Source organism: Rhinatrema bivittatum, unplaced genomic scaffold (assembly GCF_901001135.1).
Source record: "Rhinatrema bivittatum unplaced genomic scaffold, aRhiBiv1.1, whole genome shotgun sequence".
NCBI classification, from domain to species: Eukaryota; Metazoa; Chordata; class Amphibia; order Gymnophiona; family Rhinatrematidae; genus Rhinatrema; species Rhinatrema bivittatum.
The window spans coordinates 14,286-34,082 of record NW_021820959.1 but is presented as its reverse complement, the minus strand read 5'-3'; the positions used below and the strand labels follow the sequence as shown (position 1 = coordinate 34,082).

General features: G+C 45.6%; 1 long non-coding RNA gene across 1 annotated transcript; it reads left to right on the top strand.

The window, feature by feature from the left end:
* The first annotated feature begins 681 nt into the window (after positions 1–681).
* Positions 682–19,528, top strand: LOC115082330. The gene is made up of 3 exons (XR_003854136.1): positions 682–767; positions 17,275–17,389; positions 19,225–19,528. It is a non-coding gene; the product is annotated as an uncharacterized LOC115082330 (long non-coding RNA).
* Positions 19,529–19,797: the final 269 nt, after the last annotated feature.

The following is a 19,797-nucleotide window of genomic DNA, read 5'->3' as shown; positions in this document are numbered from 1 at the left end:
GTCTTACTATTTCAATCTGTAAAAATCAGAAAATAAATAGTAATTTTGCATTAGAAATCACAGAAGGATGTTGCATTTTACTTTGTGCCATGCAGAAGTTGTATCAACTTCTGTTCACTTAGAGATTCATTGAAACATATGGTTTTGACCAGGGGTGCCTACACTTTTGCATACGACTGTAAGTGATAAACAAACGGACATCAGGAGAAGGTAAACTTGATGGACCTCTGGTCTTCTTTCTGCCAATCAGCTGTTTTTTATGCATTTAGTGGATAAGATTCCAGCATTTGAGGGATAAGCTTCCTTTCAATCAATTGAAAGAAAGAACATGGGTAAAATAGAAAATCTCTAAAGCACCAATTTTATGATGGCATGGTCTTACTAACAGTAAGAAGCGTTTAGAAAAAAGAAGCAAGAGATTTGTAGTGAGTGGGAGAGAGGGACACAATTAATAATTAGAAATATTACAGCATTTTTCAGATTTGTTTGTTTTTTAAAATCTGAAGCTGCCCTCAGAAATGAATCACAGAAGATGCTTTCACTTACTCTGCTGTGATTTTTATTTTTAATTCTATTTTTTCGTGAAGTCACAATAGGAGAACTCTAGCCACAGTAAACGCTTCTCGGTGAATGTTCCATTCTAGCACTTGATTTGCGCGCACCTTCCAGGAGAGGGGCTGCATCTTCACGTGCTTATTCAAAGCAAAGAATTCATTACCACCTTTTGGCCTTGATGTTTCAGCAACATTCAGACTCTTTTGCTCATGGTAAATATTTTTCTTTCTTCTTTTATTTTATACAAAACCGGTCAGGTTAGGTGACACACAATAACGATATCAGCTGAAGGATATTGTTTTGTACACAAGCACCAGCTCCAAGAGATGTGCTGCAGTTTACAGCAATGCACTTCTTTAGACAAGCACGGCGGCTTTGTGTGCGCGTCCCATTGTGTAGCAGGCATTACGGGAAAAGCTCCTGCAGCAGAGCTGGCTGGCTGACACCTTCAAGGTCTTCTGGCGGTATTTTCCAGAGGTCCTCTTACATTTTCTATCCAGAAGCACACGGACATTGAATGGGATAGCAGAGAGGGCAATTTTCAACCGTCCCCGTAAATCAGCACATACCTGAGTAAGCCGATGCATCCGGAGTCGCAGCACTATTTTTTCTAAAACTGTATGGTGGGGAATCACACATTTTATTACAAATACTGTTTATTTCTGCCCTGGAAGTGTGCATGTGTATATGTTTCTAATGCAGGAAACAAATACTTTCTCTACACATTTTGTAAAAGTGCACACATATTATATTTTGTCTATGTAATAATTGTAACCTGTGCATGTAATAACTCTGAGTGAAGTCATGTATTCTATAAAGAATGTGCATAATTCACTTATAAAGATATTTATGTACACGTGCTTGCAATCACCAGTTCACTGACACCTCTTCCAGTTCACTCGGACGCACCAGCAATTTACCCACTTAATCCAGACCTCCTACCCAAAACCTACAGCCAAAAGGCAAAGGAAATTTCACTTCTGTGACTTAATTCACAAGTGTAAAAGCATACAGCCAAGTTTGGTAATAAAAGTGCGTGTACCACTTACAAAATACTAACCAGTGCGTGAACTTCCAAACGCTGCCCAGGAATGCCCGCAAACTGCCCCTTTCTTTTTCATTTCACATTTAAGCACAGCACTGCAAGTACGCACCTAATTCAGGTTCCTGCAAAATACTAGGTACATACATACATACATGCCACGTAAGCACATAACTTGCAATTTTATGCTTGTTCATTTCCTTCCTGGTGCAATACCAGTTGTCCTACTTGATCTTCTGTTACAACCACGACTTATTATTTCTATAGTGCAACTAGACATCACTAGCTCTATGCATGACTTTATATTTGCTTCCTCACAACTAATGATCCTCTGTGATTATCCTGATACTGTTTAAACCTCTACCACTACCACACCTCTGTTCCCTGCATCCACCACCCTTTTGGTGAAGAAAAAATTTCTGATATTATACTTGCATCTGTTCCTTTGAGCCTATCATGACTTAAGAACATAAGATATGCCATACTGGGTCAGACCAAGGGTCCATCAAGCCCAGTATCCTGTCTCCAACAGTGGCCAATCCCAGTTACAAGTACCTTGCAAGTACCCAAACATTAAATAGATCCCATGCTACTAAAGCCAGCAAGAATCACTGGTTATTCCCTATTGATTAATAGCAGTTTATGGACTTCTCTTCCAGGAATTTACCCAAACCTTTTTCAAACCCAGCTATATTATCTGTCTTAACCACATCCTCAGGCAATGAATCCCAGAGTTAATTGTGCTGTTGAGTGAAAAATAATTTTCTCTGATTTGTTTCAAGGTGCTATTGCTAACTTCATGGAGTGTCCCCTAGTCCTTGTATTATCTGAAAGAGTAAATAACCATTTCACATTTAACCTGTTTCAAGTCCATTCATGATTTTGTAGAACTCTATCATAAACCCCCTCAACTGTCTCTTCTCCAAGCTGCAGCCCTAACCTCTTTAGCCTTTCTCATAGGGGAGCCGTTCCATGACCTTTAATCATTTGGTCACCCTTTTCTGTACTTTCTCCAATGTGACTAGATCTTTTTTGAGATGCGGCGAAGAGAACTGCACAAAGTATTCTAGGTGCAGTCTAACCATGGAATGATAAAGTGGCATTATGACATCCTCTGTTTTATTTGCCATTCCCTTCCTAGTAATTACTAACATTCTGTTTGCTTGTTTGGCTGCCACAGCACTCTGAGCAGACGATTTCAATGTAATATTAATTATGATGCCCAGATATTTTTTCCTGAGTGATAACTCCTAAAATGGAACCTAACATCGTGTAACTATTGCATGGGTTATTTTTCCCTATATGCATCACCTTGCACTTGTCCACATTATATTTCATCTGCCATATGGACGCCCAATCTTCTAGTCTCACAAGGTTCTCCTGCAATTTATCACAATCCGCTTGTGATTTAACTATTCTGAATAATTTTGTATTATCTGCAAATTTGATAACCTCACTCATCATATTCCTTTCCAGATCATTTATATATATATTGAAAAGCACCGGTCCAAGTACAGATCCCTGAGGCACTCCACTGGTTATCTTTATCCACTGTGAAAACAGACCATTTAATCCTACTCTCTATTTCCTGTCTTTTAATCAGTTTGCAATTCACAAAAGGACATCACCTCCTTCCCTATGATTTTTAGTTTTCTTAGAAGCCTTTCATGAGGGACTTTGTCAAACACCTTCTGATAATGCAAATACACCACATCTACTGGTTCACCTTTATCCACATGCTTATTCACCCCTTCAAAAACATGTAGTAGATTTGTAAGGCAAGACTTCCCTTGGGTAAATCCATGCTGTCTGTGTCCCTTTAAATCATATCTATATATATGTTTTGTGATTTTATTCTTTGTAATAGTTTCCATAATTTTTTCTGGAACTGAATTCACGCTCACCAGTCTATAATTTCCCAGATCATCTCTGGAGCCCTTTTTATATATTGCAGTTACATTGGCCATTTTCCATTCTTCAGGTACAATGAATGATTATAATGATAGTTTACAAATTACTTGAAATATGTCTGAAATTTCATTTTTGAGTTCTATGAGAAACCTGGGATGTATACCATCCAGTCCAGGTGCTTTGTTACTCTTCAGTTTGTCAATCTGGCTTAATACTGTAAACAAGTTTCGGGATGCAGAGACCTTTCTACTACAGGACACTTCCAATTGCCCTCCCACCTTATTCCATGATCTTAAGTCAGGAAAAGACAACGTGTATTCTTCTCAAAAACAGACTTTTATTTAACAGATCTGGCATGACATAGCCTTTAGAAAATAACATTTCTTGTCTCTAACATCCTGGACACTAAGCACCAGATTTCTCTAAAGAAACTTCTGTTACATGGGTAGTTTCACACATGCCATAAACCTTAGCCTGTTTAATATATTCATACTTATGGCTAACTTACTTCCCTGGTCCCAGCTTCAGGCAATATCCCTCTGTTCACCACTGAAGCAGATGCTGGCTGGAGGTATGGAGAATGTGGGCAGGGGAGAAGCTTGCTTCCTGGTTTGGTACTGGCAGAGCAGGCAGGTGGTCCTGGAAGGAGAGTTGCTTCTGACTCTGGTTCTTGCTGGGTTACCTGGACTTGCTCTCGCCCCTCACTGTCTCAGACTCCATGTCACTCTCTGCACCTGAGCAGGGTGTCTCCTCTCTCTGGTCTCCTGCCCTGGTCTCTTGGCCACACCTAGTCTTCTCCCTCCTTGATAGCAGGGGCTGCTGGTCTGCTTCAGGCTCCACTTTCTTTTCTTTCAGGGGTCCCTTCTCTGGTTTCAGGGTGTTTCTCAGGATTCGCTCCCCCAGGGGGTCCTTCCCTTTTCTGGGTCTCTCTCCCTTGTCTTTATTTGTCCCCTGTTTTATGCTTTCCAGCTGATAAACATGCATAAGCTCATGCATAATCACATGGTGGGTGGAGGGTCTTTGCCACATTGCAGGTCTTTTCCCCCCTCCCCATTATGTCGGGGAGCTCCTTCCATGTTGCAGGTCTTTTTACACCTCCCCATTTCTTCAGGGGGAGAACTGCCACATCTGTATGCCAAGCTATGTGCCAAAGTGTTTTTCTCCATCTCCAACAGTCCCCACTTTCTTCCAAGGATGGGGGTCTTTCCAACCTCTGAATCTTGCCCTGGCTTATAAGCTTAGGTTGTATTGACCTTTTGTCTGCTTTTTTTTTATTTAAACAGGCACTTACAAACAGGCACATCTTGATAAAAATCCTTCAGTATATCAGGCAAAAGTTCTTCTTTTTCCACTGAGCTATGACAGTGCTTTTGCAGCATGTCAGTACACAAGCCTATAGGTTTCTTGGCTATTATGATTCATATTTTGAGATTCAATGGTAAAACATGAGATATCTCCCTACATTTCCCCCCTTCTTAAGCCGTTTAGTCAGCAATGGAGCTTGTGTTGCTTAAGCCTATCGGCTACTATGCAGGCCTCAGCTGTATGACATGTATGACCCACAATGATGACAACATCAACATGAGTAAGGAATAATGAAACAATATAATAATCATGACACATAAGGAATCATAAGGGAGTAATGTAATAATGTAATAGGATAATAGGGAATAAAATCCTCATTATAATGAGGAAGGCAAGAATTATAATGAGGAAAATAAATGGGGAATATAACAGGAAATATATATATAGGTGATAAGAAATAAAGAAACTGAGTAGTTCTCATGTGGTGCATGCTGTAGAAATATGAGGTAGAGACATTATTTCAGACTTGAGGTAGAAAGTATGTGTGGGCAACCCTTCTTTCCCTAGTCTGGAAAGTGATGAAGTGTGATCACTCATTGTCCGGTGCCTCATACATGTCCAGAGATGGGGGCTGTGGGAGGTTTCACAAGCACATAGCTTTATGGTGAGAACTTCCCCATGTATGTCTCATTAAGGGCCTTACTCTTTTGAAGAAGGTGATTGAAAATAGGATGTGGGCTGCGATCATCATGGCTAGGGCATGTAAGGCATAAGACAGTATATAGTCAGTTTGTAAAACATCTTCCTCTCTGGAATCATAATTGTAGTCAGCAATTACTGCTCTGTCTTGGTCTACAGACAGTTCCATAGTTTGAGAGTCTTTTTAGCCTAAAAGATATACCAAGTTTTCATCAAAGTTGATTTCATGGCCCCGAAACACATCTAAGATTTCTACCTCTGTTGAAACCGGGTATAAGGTAGTATAAGGACACAGCCCCTAAGGTAACTATTGTGACTGTGTGTGACTAAACAAGTCATTGGTGAGCACTTGAATGGGCTGGATAAAAGTACGGGCTTTGCTCAGCACGGTTTTAATGGTGGTAATGTCCTCTCAGTTATGCTCAATTGCTTGAGAATGTAGGTTAACCAAGGTGACAGTGTTACTTAATGTTTTACCTTGAGAAGTTAACTGTTCTTATTGGTGTCGTATCTGTTTAGAGATACTTAAATATCATCCTGCAACTCTTTAACAGTGTTCTGCAAATTGTTTATAGAAATTGAATTGGCAATGGACATGGATGCACCAAACAGGGAACCCAGGGCAGAAAAGATAATAGATCCAGCAATTAGTCCAATAAACCTTTTGGGTCAGTAAGTCTTTTCTAATGGGCTGGATCATAATTTTGTCCAATTGGCTAAGAATATTCTAAACGTTCTGGATAGCATATTTCAGGTGATCCTTGAACCAAGCTTTAGTTGCAGGCAAATGCATGTTAATGAGCTAAAATGTTTCCAGATCACATGTTGGGGGTCCAGCGACACAAAGACTTTCTGGATGACAATCTGGGACTGCATGATGAGGAAGCCAGGGTATCTTGCATCATGATGCCGGAGGAAGGACCAGGCTCAACCAGCTTGGCAGCTTCTGCTCCTGTCATCAGCAGCACTAGGATGATCACCCTCAGGGATTGGCTCTTCATCTGAAAAACAGTAGAAAACTACTCATCTGCTTTATTGTTAATGTCAGTGTCACTGGGCACAGCTTTCTGATCCACAAAATAACGAAAGTGACAAGGTCTGAGCTAGTTAATGTGGACCCATTTGTCTTACTTTGAATAAGATACACGACTGGTGAGACTTTATCCACAATGACAAAAGGTCCTTTCCAGCTAGGCAAAAATGTGCTTTCTTTGGCTTTGTTTTTACTGTAATTATAATAAAAGACCTTGTCTCCAATTTTATACTATTTAGAGGAAGCTTTTAAATCATAATAGGCTTTTCTACCTCTAACATTTGTCTCCAAATTCTTTTGGGCAAAGGCAAAAGTGTCTTGAAAATGTTCCCACAGATGGGTAACATGTTCATGTGCAGCCAAATTGTGTTTTACTGCATCCTGTTCTATCTTACCTTTCTCCTTGTGAAAGAGAGACTCGCTCATGAAGGAGTCCTCACTATTGAGCATCAGGGGTACCTGTATGTTTTGTGTGTCTGCTAGCTGGACATACACTGAAATGGCATCTCCACTCCGGTGTATGTTGGTCAGCTTCCTAGGGTGTACCAGGTGTGCATTTTTGGTTACAGGTGGACTTACCTCCTGAGTCTGCTCAGCTCTGGTCAGTTGAAAGTGGGTTTTGGTTGAGGGAAATCTCCATTCAATCAGTATCTAGGACAATGCTGAGTATGGTCTCCTTTTTTAAGAGGATAACATTGTCATTATTATTACCCCTTCTTTGGGCTGTCTGTACTGAAGTACTAATAGGAAGGGATCTGCAGATCTTTGGAAATTTATTCTGAGAGTAGTCTCTTTCTGCTCCTCAGAGCAGGAACTATGGGCTTCCTTCCCCCCTTTGAGCCACTCTACCATATGGGAGAGTGTACCTGACCCAAGTCCACATGAACTCATTTACCTAATCAAGAATGGGGGACAGTCTCATCAGGAGTTCATTCCCAACTAGGAATTCTTCAACAGGAGTCTTGGTGATCAGAACTGGGTGCTTCATTTTCATCTTCCCTATCTGAAGGGTGAGCCATGCCTTACTTCTGACCTCCAAAGGCATTTTTCCATATGCCCCTAAGTCCACTTCACATGGGACTATTCTTGGAGTGAACCTACTCTCTAATGAAGCAGAGAGCTTGTCAAACAAGCTCTGCGTGATTAGGATAGATTAGAAGCCCCTCCCAATTGAACACATTTTGTAATCTGATGGGGATTGTGTAGTGGAGTCCCGGAGGCTTTAATTTCCCTAAGAAATACTTGTGCTTCCTGACAGAGTCCATATCCAGAAGGGGCACAGGACTCTCCTGCGGCTTGGATGTCACCTGGTACTATAGAGGTATGGGCATTTTGGGGTTTGAACAGGAAGGCTCCCGGGTACTTATGGTAGAGACCTGGAAAGGAAAAACAGGATTGGTTAGTCATTGTTTGCTAGAGGAGGACCCAGAAGTACTGGGGCTCTCTTTTGACATTGTTAAGGAAGCGCTAGGGAGGCAGTTCCATTCTGGAAAGATAGTGTGCCCATAGGCCATGGCACGACCCCAGAGAACTCTGAAGAAGCACTGAGGATGGCAAGAAGTGTCCAAGCACAGGCGGACAGGCTGAAGACCAGGAGCCCTGATCCCTGCCGAACCCGAACACACCAGAAGAGACCCAGCAACGCAATGCTGGTCTCTGGGGTAGCCCTTCAGCCACTCGATAGCTCTTTCGGACCTGCCACTTGAGAACGTCAGATGTGATGGGATGGACAGAGGTCAAGGACAGGCAATGGTACTGGAACAGGAACAAGACATAGGTACTTGGAGACTTGGATGAGACGAGGATACTTGGAGACTAGGACGAGACAAAGACTAGAACTAGAACCAGGATTCAGGATGCTCAGACATGGATTGAGATACAAGATCCTCAGACATGGATTGAGATACAGGGTACTCAGAGGACTCAGACCTAGACTCATGATACTCGGAGGACTCAGACAAGGATTCAGGTTACTCAGAAGACTCAGACAAGGATTCAGGTTGCTTGAAGGGTTCAGGTAAGGGTTCAGGATTCAGGCGAAAGTACTGGGTGAGTGCTGTATCGCAGCACGCCCTACACAGCCATCCATGACTGGTTGTGGACCATGCCAAAAGCAACACAGATTCCAGACGAAGCAGTGGAACTTGAAGCCAGGACATGACAAAGATTCAGGAGAGGCCTGCACCGGGGCGCACCCTACACAGCCGCCTGTGGCTGGTCACAAACCACGCTGAAGTGGAGCAGGTTCTGGCAGAGTCTTGGGCATGGACAGAAGCAGGCACAAGAGACTCCAAAGACCGGGAACAGAATACAAGACTCAGGAATCAAGACTTAGAACTTGGAACTTGGATTCAAGAACATTAAAAGCAAGGGTCTACCGGAGGCTGGCGCTATAAAAGTGAAGGTAGGCCTTGTGCCACTCATAATTTACTGTAGCTCTCCAGGCAGCACAACATGCAACAGGCATGGGCCTTTTCATTAGGTATACAAGCTCCCAGCAAGCCATATCCTGAACTTGTGCTGTCAGCTGCCAGTATTCAAAATGGCACCAATAGCCTTTGCCCTTACTATGTCAAAGGGGCTACCGGTGCCATTGGTCGGCCCCTGTCACATGGTAGGAGCACAAGATGGTGCCAGCCATTCATTGCTCCTACCATGTGACAGGGGCCAACCAATGGCCCCAGTAGCCCCTGTGACATAATGAGGGGAAAGGCTATCGGCGCCATTTTGAATACTGGCAGCTGACGGCCCGAGTGTAGGAGATCGCGCCAAGACCCCCGCCGGACCACCAGGGAATTTTGGTAAGTCTTTGGGGGGTCAGGAGGATGGGGAGGTTGTAGTTAATTAAATTTAAAGGGTTGTGATGGGGGGTTTTTTTGGGAAACGAATACATATGTAACTAATGAACGGATTGGGGTCTCCCGAGAACGGATGCAATGGATTTGGGTCCCCACAAATACGAATACCGAATGGGACGAATCATTGCATTAGTCACATGACACCCAGACTGCTTACTTTACAGGCAGTGTAATAGCTGGCTCATCCCTATCACTCATTACCACTCCTTCCTCCACAAACATAAAGTATAGCAGCATTCTGGAAACACTTCTGTCACTGGCAATTTTTACATGTACTTACTGGAATATTGCCTAAAGGGCCCCGGCATGGTTTACAACCCAGTACATGGCAGCTTCTCAAGATGCCAACATCTTAAGGACCTCATCAATCATGATAACCACCTGACATTTGTGGTAGCAGTAGCCCTAGCGAATGAGAATGGAGAGGCTCCGAGGATGCTGGCTGACTCTAGGCTCAAAATAGGTTCAGTTGAGCACAGTTTAGCTACTGAGAAAGCCATAGAGCCCACCCTGCATGAATTGGATAGGACCAGAGGACACAACAACAATCATAATAGTGCCAAACTGTTATAGCAGTTACTGAAGACTGTTCAGTTTTGCTGCTGTTCAGCTGTTCACAGACCTTCAGACACACATGTGAATGAGCTGCAGCAATAAAGTATGAAAGCCTGCAAGTGTGTAACATTAAGTTGTTAGCGGTACAATATGGTTAGTGTTTGACACAGGAGTGTGGAGCCTATGTGCTTTGTAGGGCCTCACACATAGCACATGCACTGTAAAATGTACTATGTGTAGCGTTACTTTCTACATTGTGGTTATGTTGAAGGAACAAACAGAAGTGCATATTGTTACAGCACATGATTAGCTGACACTCTAACCATTAGGACCAACAACCTGCCATATATACGACAATGAGTCATCGTGTGAGAGACCACTTAAGGGCAGGTAAACCCATGACCTGTATGCTGCTAACGTCTTCTTATGAAAGATGAGCCAGCTATTACACTGCCTGTAAAGTAAGCAGTCTGGGTGTCATGTGACTAATGCAATGAAGGCTGGCCAGTAACTCATTGAATAATGTGCCTTCACTGTCCTGCAAGTGGTTCTTCACACATATATATATATATGTTAGAAAACTTATGACACTGACATTATATCACCACAGCCAATAGCCTGACCTTGGGGCCATCTACTCTGGTAACCTTGCATTCAGAAAGGCCAATGGCAACTTTAAAGGAGCTATGCACATAGCAAAACCTGACGCTAATAGCACCATAACCTTCAGCCTGGTTGTAAGGGAAGGTGTGAGATCAAAGCTGTGTGATGTGTGCTGTATTGTGGCCACCCGTGCTGAACGCTTCCAAAGTACATGGTGCCATGTCATCTCAATGTAAACTATATCCGCACTGTCTAAACCTGTACACATGTAGCTAAGACGATGTGTACCTGTATGTACACAACTAAGTGGCATGCAGTTATTCATGGATGTGTGACATCACTGGTAAACAGATGAAGGCCAGGCGTCACTATTCTCAGGGAATGTCCTTGTCAAATCACACACACACATAACAGAGATATTGCTTCAGGAGCACACCTGTAAATGGTTTCAAATGATGGTGTCTGACAGTATAATGTGTAAGTGTGGCTTTTTGTGGTCGCCATGCACATTGCACCTTCAGTGTTATAACAATTTCACACCATTTGTACAGCTGGCACTGTGCAGGGTTGTGAAGCATGTTGTCCATTGCAACACTTATGAAACTGTGACATGCACATTTCACAGTGACAGAGAGGTGCACTCGTGATGGCTGTGAGGCCACATGGTGCTAGGTAGGCCACAGACTGTCTTAACAGACATGCCTCTTTTTCTGTGAGATACAGGCAGAACGGAAGGTGGCAGACCCATGTAGAAAAATTTGCATTGGCAGGAAATATTTTATTCAAACTACAGTGCTATAGTCCATTAGCAAGACAAATGAAGAGCAGCCAGCTACTTAGGCAAAACATTTTACAAAGAAAAGGCATAATGAATGGAAGCGCTGCTAATATGCTTTAGCCAGACCTCCCAAAGGAAGGCTATTTTATAGGCCAGGCCCATCAGGAAAAGTGAGTAAGTATAAGGTTCTGGCGAATCTGGCTGCTACTCGGTATCATCTCCTGGGCTCGGGCATGCACACATGGGGGATCCCGTGGGAGATCTGGACGTATATCCATTGCCATTCCATGGCGTACTGCCACATTATGGAAAACACAGCACAGCAAGATAATCTTGGCAGCTTTGTCTGGGGCATACATTAAAGCTCCACCCGTCTTGTCCAAACAGTGAAAGCGACTTTTCAGAAGGCCAAAGGTGTGTTGTATGACTGAGTGGGTAGCACATAAAGCATCATTATATCTCATCTCTGCTGGCGTGTTAGGCATGGGATGGGGGTGAGAAGCCAGGGCCTGCAACCATAACCTGAATCTTCTGCACCAATGACATAAGAAACGCATTACAGTTTGCAATGTTATTGCCACATGTGACTGCCTACCCATAACTTCCAGTAAGACAGTCCAAGATTGCCTGTACCTTAAAAGTTCATTAATGTTGCCTGACAGCGTTTGAGTTAGATGTTGTCAGCTATTCATGCTGGCAAGCTATAGTGCTAACCAGCTGATCTGTTCATAACTACAGCATATGATGTGCGCTTTGGAAGTGTGGCATGACCGGCCCTCAGAACCCAGCAAAGGTTACAGGTGTGTAGCTGCCTGCCAACCTTCAAGACAAATATAACTGCTGTGAGACCTGTGGTAAAAGGTTTGGCCGTAGCTAACGTTGTACAGGTGATTGTCCATTGCAGTTGTGTAGTATGCTAAGCCATGAAAAACCCCTATAGAGGGAATAACGCAGGCCTGCAACATGCAGTGCAGAATATTTGTGGTACAGGTGTCCAAGGCTACACATAAACACTTGCTGCCTATGTTCCAAATGGCTCCGTAACTGACCACAATAAAGGTGGTGTGCAGCAGTGTGCACTGTGCAGGGTTACAAATCACAAGAGCCATTGTAATAGAACCAAAAGGAATCATAGGAATGGGTCCTTTTAGGTGCAAGCTGTCCACAGCACAACACCTTTTGGACCCCCACCTATTTGCTTGGCACACAAGGCATATGAAATCCGTGATCTTTTCAGTGTCATGCAACAGGTTTTCTGACTATACTTTCCTAGAAAGCCAGGGGCCCCCCATTTACAAAAGTGTAGGTAAACTAATACATTACACCAACATTGTGTTCCAGTTAGCTGTGCTTGGGGTGAGTCTTCTTACACAGGGTCATGTGCGGTTCCACAAGTACACAGCAGGAGTACGTCAGTACTGTGTGGAACAGCATCTGCAGAGGTGGCAAGTAGCAGAGGGAGTGGTGTGTTGCTGGAGCTGTGTACCAGGATCACCTCTGCAGTCTGCCTCCCATGCCTGTACTGGCCTGCCTTGTGGGTGTGTATAGTACATATCTGGTAAGGATTTCCTTACACCTACCATACACATTCCCAAAGCAAGAGGAGCACCTGTTGTGTCACCCATTGTATGCAAGGTTGCCAGGTCCACAGCACTAGCAACGCCCTTCTGGGCATATACAGATCAGTTGTGGCATAGTGCTTCATATAGTACTGACACAATGGTCAGGCCTGCTCTTGTGCACTAATGTCCAGTAAGGGTATTAAACAAGTACAAGCCACAACATCAAAATATTAATAAGCAGGCATGAGTACAATGTTGTGAAGTGTGTACATTGTTATAGGCAATTTGCATAGCATTTTGTGGTGAAATAGCAAGCTGATGTTAATAAACTGATACAGGCAGCACATGCAGTGTAAGGGTTTTTTCTAGAGAAATGTGATTCTGCATAGCACGCCATGGCCTTTTGCTGCTGCTTCTTGGGCAGGGAGTTCATATGCTGTAAAGTGACCTTTCATATTGTTGCGGCTCCGACCGGTCCTCCCCAGGTCAAGGCCGGCTCCCCCTTACCTCTGCCCAGGTCCGCGGGAAGAGACGCCGCATACCCCGCCGAGTGGGCCGCACGGCTGCCGCGTCGCCACGTGGGAGACGCCGCCGGAGCCCTCACGAACTTCATCCTCAGCGCAGACTTCGCGCGTGCGAGAGGTTAGCGTTTTTGAAGGCCCAACACCCGGGGAGACGGGACTGCCTCCAAGATGACGTCAGACGCCGACCGGCTATATAAGTCAGGGCCCAGCTCCAGTACCTCGCCTTGCAACGAGGTTCCTCTGCTGAGATTCGAGTTGCGTTTGTTCCTGCTTGCTGACGATTCCTGGTTCTTGACTCCGGCTTCCTCTGATGCTGCTGTTCGCTGCCTGCCTCGACCTCGGACCTGCTTCTGACTTCTCTGCTCAGCTTACTCCCGCCTGCTGCCGTCTCCTGGTTCTTGATTCCGGATTCCTCTGACGCTGCCGTTCGCTGCCTGCCTCGACCTCGGACCTGCTACTGACTTCTCTGCTCAGCTTACTCCCCGCCTGCTGCCGTCTCCTGGTTCTTGATTCCGGATTCCCTCTGACGCTGCCGTTCGCTGCCTGCCTCGACCTCGGACCTGCTACTGACTTCTCTGCTAAGCTTACTCCCGCCTGCTGCCGTCTCCTGGTTCTTGATTCCGGCTTCCTCTGACGCTGCCGTTCGCTGCCTGCCTCGACCTCGGACCTGCTACTGACTTCTCTGCTCAGCTTACTCCCGCCTGCTGCCGTCTCCTGGTTCTTGATTCCGGATTCCTCTGACGCTGCCGTTCGCTGCCTGCCTCGACCTCGGACCTGCTACTGACTTCTCTGCTCAGCTTACTCCCGCCTGCTGCCGTCTCCTGGTTCTTGATTCCGGATTCCTCTGACACTGCCGTTCGCTGCCTGCCTCGACCTCGGACCTGCTACTGACTTCTCTGCTCAGCTTACTCCCGCCTGCTGCCGTCTCCTGGTTCTTGATTCCGGATTCCTCTGACGCTGCCGTTCGCTGCCTGCCTCGACCTCGGACCTGCTACTGACTTCTCTGCTCAGCTTACTCCCGCCTGCTGCCGTCTCCTGGTTCTTGATTCCGGATTCCTCTGACGCTGCCGTTCGCTGCCTGCCTCGACCTCGGACCTGCTACTGACTTCTCTGCTCAGCTTACTCCCGCCTGCTGCCGTCTCCTGGTTCTTGATTCCGGATTCCTCTGACGCTGCCGTTCGCTGCCTGCCTCGACCTCGGACCTGCTACTGACTTCTCTGCTCAGCTTACTCCCACCTGCTGCCGTCTCCTGGTTCTTGATTCCGGATTCCTCTGACGCTGCCGTTCGCTGCCTGCCTCGACCTCGGACCTGCTACTGACTTCTCTGCTCAGCTTACTCCCGCCTGCTGCCGTCTCCTGGTTCTTGACTCCGGCTTCCTCTGACGCTGCCGTTCGCTGCCTGCCTCGACCTCGGACCTGCTTCTGACTTCTCTGCTCAGCTTACTCCCGCCTGCTGCCGTCTCCTGGTTCTTGATTCCGGATTCCTCTGACGCCGCCGTTCGCTGCCTGCCTCGACCTCGGACCTGCTACTGACTTCTCTGCTCAGCTTACTCCCGCCCTGCTGCCGTCTCCTGGTTCTTGATTCCGGATTCCTCTGACGCTGCCGTTCGCTGCCTGCCTCGACCTCGGACCTGCTACTGACTTCTCTGCTCAGCTTACTCCCGCCTGCTGCCGTCTCCTGGTTCTTGATTCCGGATTCCTCTGACACTGCCGTTCGCTGCCTGCCTCGACCTCGGACCTGCTACTGACTTCTCTGCTCAGCTTACTCCCGCCTGCTGCCGTCTCCTGGTTCTTGATTCCGGATTCCTCTGACGCTGCCGTTCGCTGCCTGCCTCGACCTCGGACCTGCTACTGACTTCTCTGCTCAGCTTACTCCCGCCTGCTGCCGTCTCCTGGTTCTTGACTCCGGATTCCTCTGACGCTGCCGTTCGCTGCCTGCCTCGACCTCGGACCTGCTACTGACTTCTCTGCTCCGTTCAACCCCGCCTGCTGCTGTCTCCTGGTTCCAGCTCCTCAGATTCAGCCTAGTAGTCCCAGTGCCTCGATCCCTACGGGCCCCTCCTGGGGGGGATCCCAGGTTCTGGGTGAAGAGTGCCTCCCAGGCTTACAAGCCCCGGGTCCCCGGGTGAAGACCCGCCTTCCGGCCTGGTAAGTCCCAGCGGTCCTATCCCTACAGGCTCCTCCTGGGGGGACCCTGGGCGAAGTCATTGCCTGTCCTCCAGCTAGTCCACCTCCCGGCCTTCCCTGAGGACCTCCCTCTCCTGGCCGGTCCAAGGGTCCACCTCTTCGCCCGAACACAACACATATGACCCGTCAGATGGCATTCTTCCATGCACAAGAGGTATGGGTTGAAAACAGGGCATGCTTGGAAATATCATATTTGAGCAATTAAAGATCACATTCCATGTACTACCACTATCAGTTTAGACACATTTCTAAGCAGCTTCATATTCACAGTGTCTCTAACAATGTACACAGGTCACAATAGAGTGCAACACACACCATGCCTTCTTATTTTCTATAAATATTAAGTACACTACTTACTTGAACAATGTCACCATAACTTGTGTGTGTGTGGTCACATACCCTTGGACTCCTAAATTCACTCCCTGCACATAAAGTATTCTGTTGCCTCCTTGACACTCCACATTCATCGCTTTCAACACCCAGCCTGTAAATGCACACTATATAAAGTGTTGCCGTTTAAGCTACACAGCTGTGTCACATACAGGAGCATGAAAGCACCATTCACGTAACAGTATTGTAATTGTAAAGAAGGCATCCAGAAGCTGAAGTCAATGGCCACAGTAAGGCCCTTCTCATTGATCTGTGCATCTTGGCTGTACTGACATACACACCATACGGTTTTATAAAAAATAAACTCTGGATGCACCAGCTTACTCAGGTACGTGCTGATTTACGGGGATGGTTGAAAATTGCCCTCTCTGCTATCCTAGTGCAGAACAGCCCTCATGAATTTCTATCTCTAGCTCCTGCATTGAGTTTCTTCTTTCGGGACCAGTAAATGCCTGTCCAGTCTGACATCAACACTTGGTATCGCCTCTGGCCATAGTTCATCTTATAATAACATTTTTCAAATAATTTGAAACACAAGCCACACTATCGGGCTGATCATTATTTTTGTGCCAGTTTCATTAACAAGAACTTCCATTGTTTTCAAAGGAGAAAACAATGACACAACTCTGGCGCAAAACTTTAAGAAATGAGCTCCCATATCCAGTACCACTAAGCATGAAAAGAACCGGAATTTGTTTGTTGACCTTAACTTGGCTCAGAAGAAGTGCACTCAGGGATGGATTCAGGGGAAGTCATTTAAACCCTTTCCTAGGCTCCCAACAGAATCCCCCTCTTATCCCGCAGCAGATTACAGCAGAAGGGAAAAGCCGGAGAGAGCCGTTTGCAGGGAAGAAGGCTCTTAACGTCATACAAAGAGGCAGAGAACCTGAGCTCCCCACTTGTGCTCCCATACCCTGCCTGCAATATTTCATTCCCTTACACGAGGCAGTAGGGGTTGAGACATTGAGAAGCGGGAGGTCAGAAAGACTCTGGCAGCTTCCAAACCGACAACGAGCTATAAAGATGGCGGAGGGGGAAGGGGGGTGGAGAAATCATTTGCAAGAAATAAAAGGGAAGGTTGAATTTCTGAAGAAAGCAGATTTGGCAAGGCGTTGTCAAGTATTTTGCTTTCAGAAATACAAATGAGAACAAGTCTCTGGTACGTCTGACCCAGTCGTTGAAGGTTGTTGTTATCATTTCAGACTTTGAAAATTGTGGCTTTCAGCTGCAGCCTGCAAACAGACAGAGGCTTTTTTTTTTTTTTTTTTCTAGAAGCCGAAAGCGAAGCAGAACAGTTGATTAATCTGGCCGTACCCAAACATTATCTCAATGAGTCGCTGTCTCCAAGAGCCACATTCCAACCTCCTCTTCATTTTGACCTTCGGATGTGAGTATGAGCTCCGTTTCATCCTGAGGGATTTTCAAACGACGGGGGGGGGGGGGGGGGGGGGGGAGAGGGAGAGAGAGCGAGATGTGAAGGGTGCAGGCTGGGAGCTCAGAGAGCCGCATGTGACTCCTGAGTGGTAAGCTGAGTGTCAGTGATTGCCACTCAGGCCCGTAGCAGTGGGGGGGTGGGTGCATGGACTGTGAGGTGGCACAGACATCATCCAGCAGGGCAGAGACTTTACCTGTCAGAAATGGTACAAGGTCCAAAACTGCTATTTCCAACATGTGGGGGGGGGGGGGGGGGGGGGGGGGGGGGAGGAGATGTGCGGCATTGCCCACCGTATGAGCGCCCCTCCCATTTCCAACTCCTTTTCAATTTCAAAAACTGTAAATCTTGTTTTAAACACGCTTGATATTCAAAGGAGAAGTGCTCCACAAAATCTTTCCCTCAGAATCTTTTTCTGGCCTCATTGCCCCCCCTTAATCAGTTTGTAACGTCTGCTTGGAGTACATAAAATGAGGGAAGGGGTTTCCCTATTTGTTAAGGGTCCATCCTTTCCAAATTTGTTTAGTGGGTCCTTAGAGCAGGTCATGAAGATGGTGACGTGGACCTGAATAGAGACAGACAGGGTGGTATTTAACCACACTCTCTCTCCTCTGACCCGAGAGAGAGGACGCAGCTCATTGTTCCTCCATGAACTCTATGACCCCCCATGCTGCCCCTTAGTGCCAGCTAAAATAAAGCATAGCAGACGCCACTGTCAAACCTCAACTTTCAACTTTATTACTGGGTTTTCCAGCCAGCAACTATGTACATTGATCTGTCTAGGGTAAAAAGTGTCAATTCTGAATGCCTCAGAATTCATGGGACTCAATGCTCAGAATCACGCCTTCTCTCTCCCTCCCCCGCCCCTTATATATGTAATACTCAGGAGGTACAATGGGACAGCCTCTCAGTCTTCACAGGAAAATCCTTTAGATCTCCTCACATATTAGTTCTCTGAAACATGATTACATTCCCCCAAGTACTCATTTTTTTCTTCCGCAAACCCACCCCATCCACCATGGATTCGGCTAAACTCTCACAATCTTCTTCAATGCTACCTCAGTTCCAGTTCCTGCAGGCACCCTGTATGTGTATTGTACAGCTCAAATGCATAGCAGCTAGCCTCATGGCTTTTGTCAAAGATTTGCCTGGTGGAGGAGCACCAAAAAGTCAGGTGACTAGCCCCTGGAACCTTGTTTTGGGACAGTACAACTATTTTAAAATATAAGGAAAATTAAATAAAAGTGGCTGACACCTCTTCCCTGTCATCAGGAAGGCTGAGAATGGCAGTAGCAGGGAAAGTAAATATTTTTTTAAAGTGGCACTATTTTAGAGTGACATCAGTGAAGCAAGGATTTGCTCTGGGAGAAAGAGATTTTCCATGTGGGGATTTGAGCAGAAGGCAGGAGTTTTTTTTGCAGGAGGCAGAAGTGCTGGTCATTAGCTCTGTCAAGCTCCATAAGCATTTGTGGTGGAGCCAGCCTGCACCAGAGGGGAACAGCTACAGAAATCAGTAACTCTGCTATTACTGAGTTATTGTGTCACTGGGAGATTTGAAAGAGATGAAAAAAAAAACTTTTTTTGACACCCGATCCCAGAGAGACTCATGTGCCCTAAAGGTAATGAAAAGAAGGGACAGGGTAGCTAATAGTAGAAAAATCTGAACAGGAACATGGCAATTTTTTTTTGTCTGTACTAATTAGAGGGGAGTGGGATTTTTTTCTGTGAAAGTAACTGCTGTTCCCCTGAAATTAAAGAGGGATTTCCTAATTATCATTTATTTTCATTAGGTAGATAAAACAGTTTCACCACGCCACTGGACACCTGCAATAGAAAGATTTTTAGCTTGCAGAAGATAACTCGGTGCCAGGGAGGTAATCTTCATTTTTGAGTTGGCATAATTAGGTAGTAGGTATCCCCCTGGAGGCGTGCACTGATAGAGGAAGACTGGACACCAGCAACTTCAGAACCCATCATCTAGAGGAGATGGTTGCTGTGCCAGAGAACATCACATCAGATACTGCATCACAACAGTCTGAGCTTGGATTACAGATAGGTGTGTGCATACACCTACAAAAACCACACCTTAGGTCTGGCCAGACTAGCAAACTAGCAGAATCTAATTGAGTTCAACAGGAATGTAACACAAAGGGACAGATGATACTGAAAGTGAACAGCGAACACAAAAGACAAAAAGAGGATACTTACCATAAGAGGGACTCTTGGTTTTTAGAAGAGCCTGGAACAGAAAAAAAGTACCCACAAAGACTTTAATTCTTATGATACAGATTTGAAGATTAAACACAGAGTAAAGTGAAGACCAACACGCAAAAGAATAAAAGTAATACTTATCTGACTTGGAG